Genomic DNA, 15,479 nt, shown 5'->3' with positions numbered 1-15,479 from the left:
GTAGAAACAACGTATGTCATTTCAAATAGATGTTTTGAACAAATACAGGCAACAAATAGAAATTCCGCCTTTAACATTGGCCTACTGTGCTGTCAAATATCTATTTGAAGATGACAAACACAAGTAAAACTGATTAGTCTGATTGTTTAACAGAAGATACCTATAGAAAAGAAACAAACCATGCTCATAAAACTACGCTCTCTTCCCCCGCACTGACGAAAATATGTTGCCCTAAGCAGCTGCATCATCTATTGATACTGCTTATTAGGAAAGATCCTTCTATTGCGGTTTTACTGCCTTTACTGTTGTCTGGAAATGGATTAAGCAAGACGGGTACAATGTGTAGTTGGATTAGATGAAGATGTTGAGTTGGGTACCTCTAGTGTAAACTCAAGCCCTAGTCCCAGTCTAGTTTGTTTTTTACCCACATCACCGTTTTTATCAGCCACATGTTGTGACTCCTGATTAAGGGGCAGATGAGCCAGTAGACAAAGGACTATTGAGAAATACGTGCTCCTACCCACAGATCTTGTTTGACTCCAGACCACTGGGTTATCCTTGCAAAAGGCATACAGAAGCCTGTTTTCACAAAACATTTCAGTTAATCCATGGTAACATTTCACCCAAAGTACTGGATGTCTTGGATGTTTCCAAACTCTCTTTTTGAACGTTGAAGATGATGAGTTTCTGCAAGTTGTGCAAACTGCTTCCTGCTTGAATGGAGCGTACTTCATTTGCATTACCCGCTGCTGTAAACCATGAGTTTAGCTTGTATCATTGCAAAAAAAAAAAAACCACCCAGTTTGCGAACACCATCTGCATAGCAATGAGCCCACTTTATGCTGCCGGTGTTCCTGGCTGTTTTGAGATCAGGTGAGCTCAAGGTGTCAAACTGGCCATAAAGCTTGACCTGCTGATGTTAGAGAGGTGTGGAGAGGTTGCTACAGCTGTTCTTATGTCTCCTGTGTTTTCTTAGCACTTCCCATTGGTAAGTTCTTCAAAAAGGAAATCATAATCATGATTCCCATTTTATTGGTGCAAAATTGAGGCACAGTGAAAAGACCTATCATACTCTTAAAGTTAGTGGCCAGGCCAGGAATAGTACATAGTGCTGTGGAATTCAAGCCCAGCATTAGGTGGCAAAAGAGCATGAAGGCTGGCATTTAAAGCTATAAAAGGATAAAGAGAAAGAACAGTTTCTAGTAGTACTTGAGCTATGGCTTTGGAAGATGCCCCAAAAGCCTGCTTCACAAGTGCAATTCAAAGATAAAATACAATACTGCCAGTTTTGGTCTTCACTTTTGGTAACAGACACAGTTGTTGCATCTGTTCTTGCTTCTTGGGCTCCAAAATTTTCATGTCTTGCTACTGAATGAATAAATTAAGTTACTGAGTTATTACCCCTTGCAAAGTGCTGAGAATTTTAATGTGGACTTATTTGTCTCTTATAAGGATAGAACTGAGAAGCATGAAACGTCTTAGTAGATAAAAGATCATCTGTCCCAGTGCATGCAACCTGCCCTTTACCTAAAATCCTAGGACTTGACCCAGGAAAATAAATCTTGTCACATTGCTGCTTTTTTTTTTTTTTTTTTTTTAAGGTAGCCAAGTTGCTACTTTTCACAGGCAGGATGTGAATTGCTTTTCTGTGAAGTTTTGTCTAAAGCATCAGTGACTGTCACTTTTAGAAGTGACTACTATTTTTCCAGATGATCATATGCCATACAATAGTGGATGTTCCAGGAACCAGAGAATGGGCTTGCAGTCGTTTTGGTTTGCCATTCAGGAGAGGGACAGAAGTGGCACTCTCGGCCATCTATCTAGGCTCCTGGTGCAGTTTTCACAGTTGAACTCAAAGGAAAGGTGATGACGTCTTTCAAAATAAGGCAGGCATCTAACAAAAAGTGACTGAGTTTTCTTTGAGTTTGAAAGCTTCAAGTTTGGGAGGAAGTTGAATCCTGACCTGGCGCTTGCATTGCACACCTCTTAGGATGCTGGCCAGACAAATGCCCCCAGCTGATGGAGCAGTTACAAATTTCACCAGGTCCTCAAAGCATTTCCCCCTGCTGATTAGCATCATTTCTGCCTTGTCCAGGTTGAGCAGTAGCCAGCTGGCCTTCTTCCAGAAACCAATTTCTGCCAGACATTGTTTGCGGTTGGCAGCAGCCGTGTCTGGGTCAGGAAAGAAGGAGACAGAGCTGGGTGTCATCGGCGCACTGGTGGTAGTGCACCGCGTACCGCTTTGTAGATGCCCTGAAGCAGCTGATGAACCAGAGAGGTGGATGGAAGTGAACCCAGTAGGAAAATCTGAGGATGCGCAGTCGCCCAGCAAAAGATTTGAAAGAGCATATCATTTCACATGGAGGGGGGGAATGTCTGGAATTTCTCCCTATGGATTTTTGTGTTCATTAGTGTGTAAATCTCATAGTGAGCAGGTTGTTCTGGGCAGTGTTTTCACTCAGCCAGTGTAAATCCCTGTGGCCTGGGTTGTGAGCGACACTGGTGTTGCTCAGGCAGCAGAATGTAAAGGATGGCAACCTGCTCTCTGAAACACCCCCAGTTTCAGCAGCCTTTTTCAAGCACATGTCAGGTGTATGTCAGACATAATTTCAGACCATGAAGTATATTTAGTAAGGAAGAGATTTAGGTATGCAAATGCATGGTTTTGTGCTATAGGTTCAGCAGGTGTGTGGCTGTATCTACTTTAACGTGTGGCCCTGTGAGTTTGTGTTTCTCTTCTAGGACTTTGCAATGCTTGTACCTTAAGGCATTGCTTGTGTGCTGTTTTAGCTGTTACTTCTATCAAACTGTGCCTGGGAAGGGCTAAAGAGTTACATTTCAGAGAATGGAAATGTACCTGGGATGACTTGTGACCTTCAGTAAGATGAAACTGAGCAGGCAAGCCTGAAACGCAGGACATCCCAGATGTCCTAAGGAGAGGGACGAGATGGGAGAAGCAGTGGTTTGAGCCCAGGAACAACACCTCTCCCTGAGGCTTCATTTAAAATGAATATTTTGAACATAAGGCTGAGACTTACGAGTGGATTAGTATTGTGTAAAACTGGTGAATTCAGCGCGAGCCGCTACTTTTAATGCGATGTCTTTAGGACATGAAATAATTATGGTAATGATGTGATTGGTAAGGAGAAATTCAGAGAGTTTTACTCCAAAGAGCGCCCTGCTAGCACTGTGAATTTAAGTAATGCTTTAAGTTGAGCACCCATAACATGTAATTTACATGCATTTAGAGATCTTACATACCAACAAAACTGCTGCTAAGGGTTGTACCTGCTTGCTTTACCCGTAGCAGAAGCCCACTGACATCGGACAGCTGGCTGTGCTTCTTACCAGAATAAAATATTGCCTGAGAAACAAACGGCATTTGGCAGGAAAGGGTACGGAATAAAATACCACAAAGAAAGTTTTCACATAACTTTAAACAAACACTTAAAAATAAAGTATGTGCAGAACTTAAATGCTGCTGTTAGTGAGACACAAGCTGCCAAAGCATCATCAGTGATGGCTTGTGGACAGCAGGTTTTTGAAATAATGCTTTGGAAAGATGGTATCTTTAAACATGTGTGTGTATGGCTGTATTTTGTGTGCTACAGGGAAGCATTATGATTTCACAGGTTTAGGCTAACTGTAGATATTCTGACTTTGAATTGCCATCTGACAGTCTTCCTAGGGGTTTTCATGTCTTCTCAGTTTTCTGTGGAGCACCCTAGGTTTGAAAACAAAATATCAAACAGCAAATCATACCAATTGGGTCATTTTGTTTTAAACCAGTGAGGGGGATCATCTAAACTACTAGACGTTGTTTCTAATTATCTGGATTTGGTCATATGCAAGCTACTAATTCAGGTTTTCAAAATAATTTGCAAAAAGTGTGGTTGTAGTTTGCCATACTGTCAAACAAATGAATATTTTCCTCTGAAGATTTTCCTTAAACAAACAAACCCTGAAAATCAATTCTATATCTGAGACTATATAGGAAATTCCTGTATTATAGAAAAGAAAAGGTTGCAGTTGTATGTTTGCAGTCTTGTGCTGTCTCATTCAGACTTTCAGAGGAAATTTACTCTCTTTTTAAATATCAGGCTGCAAGCGTTTCAGATTAAGTAGTAAAATGTGGATAAACTTCTAACTCCTGGAATGAATCTTTACATTTGGTCTAGTAGGTAGAAAGATTCTGCAATAAGTATTTGTCTTGAGAAAGTGTAGGTGTATGCCCATATTTACTTGCGCTTTAAATAACAGTATGAAGATGATGGTTATATAGGGTTCAGAGTGCTATTGTACACTGAACAGTGCATCAAAACACCTATGGCAGCATTTAAAGAATGGGTCCAACTGAAGTCCTGTTAGCTATCGGTTTACCAAAAAAATACCCCATTTTTTTTCCCTCTTTGGTTCCCCTTCCTGTGCTTTAGAAAATGAATCAGTTTCTTGTCTCGTACTGTATGTCTCTGCAGGTCTGTATCACTGGCCAAACCCAGAGATACTGCGTTCATTCAGCTTCCATTGAGAGTAGTTGGGAACCAAGTCCTCAGCATCACTCCAGATCAAGTCCTCCTGAGATTTATTACATTATAATAGAAAATAGCTCATTATTATTTAAAGCAGTAGGCTGATTGAATAACACACTCAGGCAAATGCAGGGTCTTCACTGGCTAATAGAGCATCTGTGATGAGGTTATGAATTTCTCCTGCATTTGTATTGTTGGAATTTACAGTGGTTTAATTTCTCCTTTACTCTGTGAGTTAATTACCAATGGTTTACTGTAAGTGCTCAGTCTTTGACAGTTAGGTTGTGCGGCTGCATGGGGTCTGATCAGACAAATTGCACAACGTTTCTCCTGATGGGCAGAAAGCAACTGTTATTAACCAGTGAGATGGCTGATGGGATCATCAGGGTTTGGCGGTCTCAGAGGGGGGATGGAGATAAACAGGAGCCTTCTGCTCTTTTTGAGTAGTTGCAGAAGTCACATATCTGGCAGGATTTGGGGGCATTTTAAGCCTAATTTGCCACCTAGCTGGCAGATTTTATCAATTTCCTTAGATTTTTTTTTTGTTTGTTGTTGTTGTTTCTTTTATCAGTTGGAAATGCAAGAGCCTTTGTTTCTTATAAATGATGTGGCTAGTTTGAAGGGTGAGTGAGTCTTTTTGTATTTTATGTTTATTGCTACTTAAATTAGTAGGAAAAAAGTTTACTGTTGAGAAAATTGTCTTTTAAAGTCAGGAACGTCTACTTCTATTGGCAGATTTGCAGGAAGCTGATACAACCAGCTTGCTTGTACATCCTGTAAAATCCCAGCTTGAGAGAATTTTAGCTTTTCTTTCTGGGCCCCAGGGCCCCTTCCCTAGAAACCATCATCCCTGTCAAAAAGAGGTTCCTGTGAGACTTCCTGAGTAGATGCAGGCTCAAAAATAGGACTTGTATCAAGCTTTATAATAGGGACTCTTTTTAGCTGTAGAAGGATCCAAGCACCTCCTTCCTAGATGTCCATCTAGGGAAAATGATCACATCTACCTATGAAATATACTACATTTAAAAATATTGACTCCTAGTGTTAATCCAAGGTGATAAAGTCTTTTGCTGATGAATACTTTACCATTAATGATGACAGTCAGTAATTTCTTCTGGTAGATTTCAGTGTAATTTACACAGAGACCCATCAACCATCTATAGAAAGCCACCATTTTCTATACTAGCTTGGAAAAGGCAGCATTTTCTCTGTTGTGAGACTGACTGAAGAGCTGTGAGAAGTCTTGTGTTTTCCTACTAGTATGCACCACCACTTATATGGAGGAGAAAGCCAGGCTGATCAAAAAGAAGAAATAGGACAAATAACCTTGACGTTCATGAAAAGCTACGGAAGATCCACGCTTCCAGCAGTGCAGGTGAGTCCTGGACTTGCGAGCCCAGGGCAGAGCATCAGGACCACAACCTGACCTTGCCTGCCCCAGGAAGAGCTGGAGGAGCTCCAGCCTCCATGTTTCTGCTGGGAAGGGCAGGCCTCCATCCCCTATGGACAATATGGTCTTTGTTTCACCTTAATTTTGAAGATGGCGCCCAGATATGGGTGCTCGGGGTCATTAGGAGGAAATAAGCGGGTGTGTCGCAGCCAGCTGCACTGCCAACGCTAGTTACCAAAACCAGCAGTGTTAGTACTTAGCATATAATAACAGTATTATCTGCTGGCATCTGATGTATTATTAGATTGTATAATATGTTGACGAAGTCTAGTATGAGAAGCAAAATTGTTGCATTATGCAATGGGAAGGAGCGTTGCTGGCTGGGGTTGTTAACTCTTCAGGGCAAGAGCTGCTCTGGTCTCTGCCAGAGACTCCTGGCTCCACTGTAATTTAGATCATCATAAACACTGTGGCTTGCTACCGTTTAGGGAGGTGAATCATTTAGCTTTATAATTCTGAGAATTCCTTCCTGAGTGATCTTCCCCTGGTTGCATTTAAGACTCTGTTACAGTCCCTTGTTGCAAGAGTACACAGTACCAAAACCACTTTCCGTAATAACTCTTTCCTACATTTACTTGACAGTGAAGCTGGACTGGTTTCTTAACCAAGTAGCCAATATTTTTAAGAACTAGACTTCATTTCTTGCTTGATTATGTGCAGAGAAGAGAATGCTTTAGCTGTGGTGATGTGGTATGTAAACAAGGCACTATTACCAGTGTCAAGATTGAGAATTTATGGTGTTCTTGTTTATAGAAAAAATATTGTTCAAGCAGATCCTACATGTAACTCCTTCTGCAGATAGCAAATGTGAGTCTGGAAGGCTACTTGCTTGTGAGTCACAGAAGATGAGGTTTCTTTTTGATGGGAAGAAATATTTTAACAAACCTGTAGCCACTTAGTTCTTGCCTATAACTAGGCGGCGTAAAGTGCCTATTTGCAGATGGACTGTGGCTACGGAGATGAGATTCGCATCCTTTTCTGTCGCAGTCCCAATATAAACCCATAGAGATAAAGGAAATAAGAGCAAAAATGTCGTGTTTTTTTCCAAGTTCTGCTAGCATCCCAAGCTTCGATCCCTCCCTTTTACTTTCTTCTGGAGGGAGTGCCTTTCCTTTCTTTCAAGTTGTTCAGTTTTGAACAACCTTTCTGTTGCAAATCAATATTATTGATAGCTCTCTCCTGAGCCTAGTTGCATTAAAAAGTAAACTTCTATAGAAAGTTTGGTTTTATGTCCTTTGCACAGATTCCCATACCTGACTGCACAGATGCTCTGACTGTGGTGTGAACTGCTTGGATGGGTGGGGGACAGTCCCACTGTGTCACTGTGAGCCATAATATGTTTCATATACTGCTTCTTGGTAACTATTATGTGAAAACGTCCTGTTAGTTAATGGAAAGGAAAGAAAAGACGTCTAAAGGGACACTGCTGTCATTGTGAACTCCTGGTGTGGGTGTTGTGTGGGTGTGGTTTTTTTGTTTTATTTTTTATTTTAATACCTGGTTGTGTAGCCGTGTAACCTTATGCCACCCTAGCTAGTAGAGGCAGGAGCTGGCCCTTGACTCTTACCATATTTCACACCCAGAACCTGCAGGTTGGGTAACCAGTGCCCCTGAAGAGTATGGGAACTTGAGAATATGTCCTTTCATAACCTGCTGAAAATAAGAGATGGGATTATCAGGGTAGAGAAAGCAACATATGGAAAACCAAGGGCCAGCTTAGGGAAAGGAAGCAACCTGATGATAGTGCAGAGCTCACATTACATACCTATAGACATAGGCTGCACTGCATTTCTTTGGCATTTTTAAATCTCCTAAGCAACATGTAAAATTGTGTATGAAAATGCTACAAGTATCATCTGGGGTGTGGGGGGGGAAGAAGAGCTGTGCTGGTGGTGAGATTCAGTGGGAATTCCCTAGCACAAGTATCAGGCTGTCAGATGTGTGTCACACGCAGTATTTGTGCATCATATAATGTGAAGTACTTGCCCGGAATGAACCGCCGTGGTGTCTCACTGGTGTGTAACACTGGTGTTGGAGAGCCTACCCTGAGTGCGCCCTGCTGAAAGAGATCTGGATGTTGGGGAGTGTGCTCTTTACCACCTATAAATTGCTTAGCTTGTTATTGAGGGGAAGAAGCAGGGGTGTAGGGAAAAGAGAAAAGCTTGTTGCCTTTGCTTCTATTAAGTAGTGTTGCTCGTTTAATGGATGGGTAACAGGAAAGAGTGTAAGGGGACGCCATTGTTAATGTGAACTCCTGCAGTTTTTATTATACTTGCACCCGCTATAGTTAGGGTTGAGCAGCTGTTTCCATTATGAACTCCTATTTCAGGGGTTTATAACTTGGTTGTAAAAATTTGCTCCAGGCTAAACTGTAACTTACTGGGTCTTAGCCTGGGAGAATTTTCTTAAACAAAACTTCAAAAGAAGAACTCCATCTAGTCATTGTTCTGCGAGCTTGCACAGAAGCCAAATTTTACTGAAAAGCCTTGAGATCCGTTTGTAAAACTATGAGTTGATTACATTTCCCTCTGTCATAGTTTAAAAAAAACCAGTTTGAACTACTTTGCAAAATATGGCTGAAGAATGTAAGTGACCAAGAGAGGAATGCCACGGTGACTCAGCTGATGTCCATTCAGTCTGGTAGCTGTTGGGTTATGAAAGTTTTCCTTTGAAAAGACAGCGGTGTGTTATTGCCATAGGATGAAAGAATGCTGGATTTGCTTTTACTCATAGGACCTATGAAGGTTTAGTGCCTGTGCGTATTGAATTGTGCCTACATAATACTAGCACTGAATTCACACTTTCTAGCATACCATTTCTGCAAAGGTGTCTTATAATATGTGCTTGGCCATATGTATGTTTACGTCCCCTGGGCATATCTTCTCTTTCTGAAAGATCTTAGAATGCCATCGCCGGTCTGCACAAATCGTGTTCAATGGCCTTTTACTGCCTTTGAATAATGTGTTGCTGAGGTTTTTTTATAAGGTACAGTCACACTTTATAAGGACACGTTTTATCTAGAAAAGGGATTGTCTCTTGGCCCTTCCACTTTCTTTCTGTGGCAGTAGATATGCATTGGAAACAGGCAAATTTCACAAAAACTCAGCAAAAGTTGCAGGAAGATTATGAAAAACTAATTCTTAATACGTTCAGTCTTTTGTTTGGCTTGCTAAATTACAGTTGTAAGACATCAAGAAAACATGAAATTCCTGCTCACAGGTTTGTGTGTGCCATCATCTTCTATTGTCAGATTTGCAAAGTTATTTAGATACATGAAACTGTAAAACAACTTCCCTCAGTTTCCAGGGGCAGGAAGAAATTGTTTAGGTGGCTTGTCCAATGTATCTAAAGACATATCTGAATATTTTCTTCATTGGCATCATCCTCAGATTACCTGAGGAAACCTTGTGGTGACCTCTGGGGCTCAGCACAGGAAGTATGGCCAATGCTGTAGGGGACTATAGGACTGGACCAGAATTAGGTTTGGTACTTGATATCAGCAATATACTAAGGTTTGCTCTTGTAACCCTTTTGGATCTAGAAAATTGAATTTTAAGTATGGTGGATTGTTTTTCAGGTTTTAGATGTTATTCTGAATCAAAACTGCCAAAGTAGGTAAAGATGCTTACACTTGTTCTAATCTTATGAAAATGGATTTAAGAATCCACGTTTCAATTTGAGCATCTTTCATAAGAATATCTCTGCACTACTCAGAGCCACCTATTCTAGTCTTCTAAGGTGCTTTTGCCACAAAGAATGATATTGCCCCGTCTTTTGTGAAGTGTTTATGGTGCTCCACAGCCCTCTTGTCATCTTACCTATTCAGTGAGGAGGCAGTGTGTGGGAATGAGTATTTGTAGACACCAGTATTTTACAGTGCCTTGGTGTCTCCCTGTGTTGCTCCTGGTGTGGCGATGAATGCCACTGCTGAGCTTTCTCTGTCACTGGCTAAGCTTCTGTAACTGCATCACATTTCAGACTGTAATATGAAGGTTGATAATTCATGGTGTCATTGTTATTTAGAAGTATGCAGGAAGAAAATAGCTAAGAATGTAAAATACGTTATGATTATAACCTGCTTAGACACCAGCATAGAAATATTATCTAAACTAAATCTGCCGAAGCAAATAATTTCTTCATCCCAAAGGCCAAGGGTGTAAGAAAAATGTGGTGAATAAGTCTGCTTACATGAAAAATGAAGTTGTCTCTTCATTCTTCTACCCAGAATCCACTTAGAAGGATGCAATCTCACAATCTAGAGCTTACTGCTGAAGATAAGATGGCATCTCCCTCTCTGGCATTGAGGAGAGCGTAGTGTGAATCTGACTGCTCTCCCACAGCAACTGTAGCTGCACAGGGTAAAGACAATTTCACACAGGCAGAGCCATGTAGTCTTTCTAGGTCTAAACCAACAGTTCATTCTGTTGGAAATGAATAAATGAGCAGACCAACACAGGGGTCTGGTACTGAGAACTCCAGTCGAGGTGCTACTGCGTTTATCAACAACTTCAGTTTCTCTGTTTAAACCTGTAGTTCAGGTATAACAAATTGCAGCTTTGCAATGAGTGTCAAAAAATGCTTTTTCTCTACTTAAAAAACAGACAAAAATAATTTTCTTCAGGGATAACAGAAAGTAGGCAGTCTCTGAATTAGGGTGTAGTGGTATGTGTAATAGGGATAGACTGCACATCAGGACTCCTTAAAGAACTTTTCTCCCTCCCTTGGTCTTTTATTTGATAACTATACTTAAATGTAGTCTAAAAATTAGGGGTCACCAGTGGATGACTTGTACCCTGCCCAATCTCTGCCCCATGAAGTGTATCTTGCATGGCTAAAATCACGTAATAGTGACTGCAGTTACATGGTAGACACTAGTCTGCCCTGTGATGAGAAGGGGCTTCAAGGTGTGTACAAGAGGACGTCCTATCCCATGGCCCATAGTCTGCATATGTCTTATGGGCATTCTTGCTGACAGTAAGCCATGGCCAAATGAATCACCCTGCCAGACAAGGACAAAAAAGTTTGTTGGTGTTTTCGGCTCAGGTCTTGTAGAAGAAAAGCCCTGGGACCTTATTTGAAAGAAATAGAAAGGAACAGGTGAGAGAAGGAGTGGCAGCAGCAGAGACAGCAAGGGCTGATGCAGTTTTCAGCCCTCTCAGGGATTTTGAGTGCTCCTGGAGAGCCAGGTCAGGCAAACTGTGCTTTCTGACCTGCAGTTAGGACTTCCCACAGTTACTCTGACCATCTATACACAGAACAGCTGCTAAGCTAGTAGCATTTGACACTGTCTCACTTTCCTCTGGGCACAGGCTCCAGAAGTGTGCGTTTTCTCACGACGCCTCTCAACGGTGCTTTCTGTGAGATGTGCCACTGTGCTCTCCCCCGGGCTTTATTACGCTTCTGCTCTTCTGATCTCCCTCCTGTCCCCCAGTCTCCCTCGTCCCATCTTCCAGCCAGATTGCCACCTCCACCATCTCTGTTCTGCACTTGGAGTTCATCTGTTGCTCAAAGCAGTAGCTTGAGTTATCTCTATCGCCTCACCCTTTCTCAGGTCCCTGCCGCTGGATTCTCCCACCAGGAATCCTGTTCCCTGGGCGCTCCCATTTTTACTGTCACTTGGGTGCTCTTTCCTCTCTTGGATTAGATTTTTCCACCTCCATTGCACTCCACCACAGCTTCCCCTGTCCCTCCCACAGTGCCTCTCTTTCAGTAGCTCTTGACAAGGAGGCAGCCAGCTTTTATCTTCTCCCTCGTTAGAAAAGCACTGTTCTTTGTAAGGTTGAAAATCTGATGGGTTTCTTACTCGCATTAGCTAAATCTGTTACCCACTCTGGTTAATTCCAGGATCAAATACCTCTTATAAAAGAGATCAAACCAACACGCAGACAAAATTATAGTGTTTTAACTCTAAATGTTGTATTTCATGTTTAGATGATAATTTTTACTGCTCAGGTAGGGTACTGTAGAAGTGAACTCAACCCAGTTAATGACCATAAATAATAATGACGGCATTATTCTTTTGTCTTGTCCTTTGCGCACACTAATCTGCTCTGACAGCCAGCTTTGCTCTTTTATTAACTCTCCGTCAGCTGTAATCAGTGATGGTGAAGTCAGGCAGCAAAATTTACGTGTGCCAAGTCTCACAATTTTTTTTTTTTTTTTTTTTTTTTTCCTGAACCATTTCAATTTTCAGTTTTGTGCATCTTTGGGATGGCGGTCAGGAGAAAGCATGGGGGAAAGAGGGCACAAATGTGCTTTTTGACATGTTGACTTATCACACTGAACAGCATTCATAACATCACAGGACAGTGCTGTCTTTGGTTATTCTTGCCCTCCTTCCTGTCTCCTGCCTATTTTCAAGAAGGATAAATATGTAACATGAATTGAAAGTATAAGACACATCCTTGATTAAATCTTTAGATTGTTTTTATTTTTTAAAAGTTAGAATCCTTTTAAAAGTTAGTGCTTGTTTGGGGAGGGGAGGAAGAGCTTAATGGATCATTTTCTAGCTCTTGTCACAATGCTTCAGCCCATTTTAATGTATGATTTATGCCAGTTACTAATAGATTACCCGGAAGTTGATGATTAAAGTGGAAGTTTCTTTGGAGAAGGGTGATATAACTGAGGTCGAGACCTCCTAGTGACCTCGAATGTAACTATTACCCTTCTAGGTTAGTTGCAATTGGAGATCAAAGTGTTGGTACAGGAAACATATTTGGTCCTGAGGTTGTCAGTTGGGGGCTGTTGTTTGACAACAAGGTAGACGTGGTGGTTGGGAGGGAAATAAGCATTTCCTTGCAGTTTCTTCTTTCTTCACAGATAAAGACAGGATAAAACACTCAAACTGCATTTCAGGGTGTGGTATTTAAATTATTTTTCATAAGGAATTCTGCGTCTCACATGAGTAAAATATCACTCCGTAAACAAGTGGAGAAACGATTCAGGCTGGTGGTTGCAACCGGCTCTTTGCACGTGGCAGCGAACTTCTTTTTCTTGCTCATTTACAAAGCTGAGAAACTTTACTTTATCTCCAGGGGTCCTATTGTTTTAGTTTGCGTGGGTATATATTGCAGGGAGGGAGAAGGGGCAAGAGCCTCAGTACTCATTATGGATCACAGAGCATTTTATAGTTTGTCTTAACAGGGTGTAGATATTGGTCATGTGTCAGTGCACCAGTGCTTTGCTCGGATGCAAAGGAGGAGAAAAACCAGAAAAGCTTATTTCTGACTGCCCATTCATGCTGAGCAACTGGTATCTTCTAGGCATTTTTCACGTAGACTTTCGTAAGCCTTAAGGTAAGAATGATAAACACTCCTGGTTACTGAGTGTGCCTCACTTGCAGCTTGTGCTCATGCTTTTTAATGAAGAGACCTTCGATCTGAGTGCCTCTCACCTAAGCCAGTGAAAATCACAAGGAACATTGCTCACATTAACAGAACAACTGCTTTGCACCTCTTGTGACTGGGCAGAGGAGCCACCAAGCTGCTGTTGCCTACTGTGGAAATGCAGCTGTACTTCCAAGTGTCAGGCAAGTTTCACACCATCTTTCAGAGCTTTGCTTTCCATAAGGCCGGCCTTTTTTCTGGTGGTGCTGCTGTTGCCCTGTCCTCAAGTGTGCTCGCGTGGGGGCAAGGGGCTGCAAGTCAGGAAGAGCTTGTGTTGGCAGTGCACAACGGGGTTGCATTCCAGCTTGTCCCCTCTGATTTGTGCTGGCTCTGCAGAGGTGAAGGAAAAACTGTAATGCCTGACCCACAAAGCAGACCTATGCAGAGTAGGCTTGTTTGTTTGTTTGTTTTTTTTTTTTTTTTTTTTTTTTGGGGGGGGGGCGGTGGTAGCATGTTTTTTTTTTTTTAATGGAGTTACTTCCCAGAGGAAAAACTACCCTTTTAATCTTGGTGCAAATGTGCTACCTGGGTTTTACTGAGATGCTGCTGAACTGTGTTGCTGTGCATTTGGGTGATGCAGAGGTGAACTCTTGGTACCACTCTTGATAGGTGCAGGTCTCTGACTTGGACTGCTGCATGTGGACACAGACTCTTCTGCATGTGTGGACCCCCAAGCGCTTCTGTCTCCAAGACGAGCCTAGGTCCTTCTGAGCCATTTGTTAGGTCCGGGCTTGAGTTGATGAAGGGCTCTAGCATCATCCTGGCTGAAGACCATGCTGTAAAAATCCCATCCTAATAGTGAGAACATGGGTGGCATTTCAGGGACATGTTGAAAGATCTGCTTTACAATGACATTTCTCTTGGTGTGTTTTACTGAGCTGATAGAGCTGTAAGACAACTTTAAATACACAAGGGCTAAAGCTTGCTCCACAAGAATGGGTGCGTGCAGTAATACTAGAGTTTTCAGCAGGGCTCTGTTGTCCTCGAAGGGTCATTGCTGAGCTCTACTGCAAATATGCCGTGACAGCAGGTACTATGAAAATAGAAGTGAAAACTCACGATAAAGGCTCAGGCAGCCCTGCCAGGGTGTCCTGATTGTGTATTGGTTTTCCTGGTTTTGACTGAAGTTACCATAAGGGAGACACTGATGACTGAAAAGTGACTTTTTGAACAGCAAATACCCCTAGAAGAGGTCATCAAAAAGGGTTTAAAAAAGTCTGCAAGATTAAAGAAGTCCTTTTGTGGTTTTGTGTGTCACTTAAATAATTTTCCCCATTTTCCAGTCACCTGAGTATTCTGAGTTTTTACTGAACATTTCTGGAAGACTTTGCTCTATTTTGCTATGAGTTGATGAAATGCCTCATCAAGAACCAAGGCAAGGTTTTCTCCATTCCCTTTTATTTAACAAGTTAATGATAAATAAAATAAAATACACAAATGACTGACCACTCAGTTAAAAGAAAAATGTGTTCAGCTTCATTTCAAGTGAACATGACAATTTGTGTTCAGATATGCTGATGGAAGCAGTTTCTGCCTCTTCCCTCATTGCCAATAGTAGGCAAACTCTGCATTTTTTTCAAATGTTGATAAAAGCTAGGGTTGACATCTTTAGGTCTGGTGCAACCTGTCTATGCTCTGGATCCTTCTTCAGGAGAATTTCCAAATTGCTGCTGACGCTTACCTTCAAACTGCTTTTCAAAACTTACGTTCAAAACTGCCCTTCGCTGCTCCACAGAGACCTAACAGAAAATGAGACTTGTGGCCTTGTATAAAAAGGCAAACAAAAAGAAAACCAAATTATTTCCAATAGTAAACCCATACAACTTAACACAGCCCACTTTTGTGTAACATAACACTAACTATACCAACATCATCTCTGACTTATTTTTTCCCAGCTAGAAAGGCTGGCCAATTTCCTTTACAATCTAATATTTCCTTTAAGACCTTGTGTGGCTAAAATAGTCAAACTGTGCTGTCCACTGTGGGAACAGCTGTGTATTTCAGTACTGCTGTGACAGAGGTTAACAGCAATTAGTTGTCATTTTTTTGTATTCGTGGTTCCCATTTATAAAATGTTCTTCAAAACTAGTTGAATTCAAAGCTTATTTCCATTTG

This window comes from Aquila chrysaetos, chromosome 18 (genome assembly GCF_900496995.4).
Source record: "Aquila chrysaetos chrysaetos chromosome 18, bAquChr1.4, whole genome shotgun sequence".
Taxonomy (NCBI): domain Eukaryota; kingdom Metazoa; phylum Chordata; class Aves; order Accipitriformes; family Accipitridae; genus Aquila; species Aquila chrysaetos.
The sequence above is the reverse complement of the archived record's forward strand: the minus strand, read 5'-3'. Positions refer to the sequence as shown.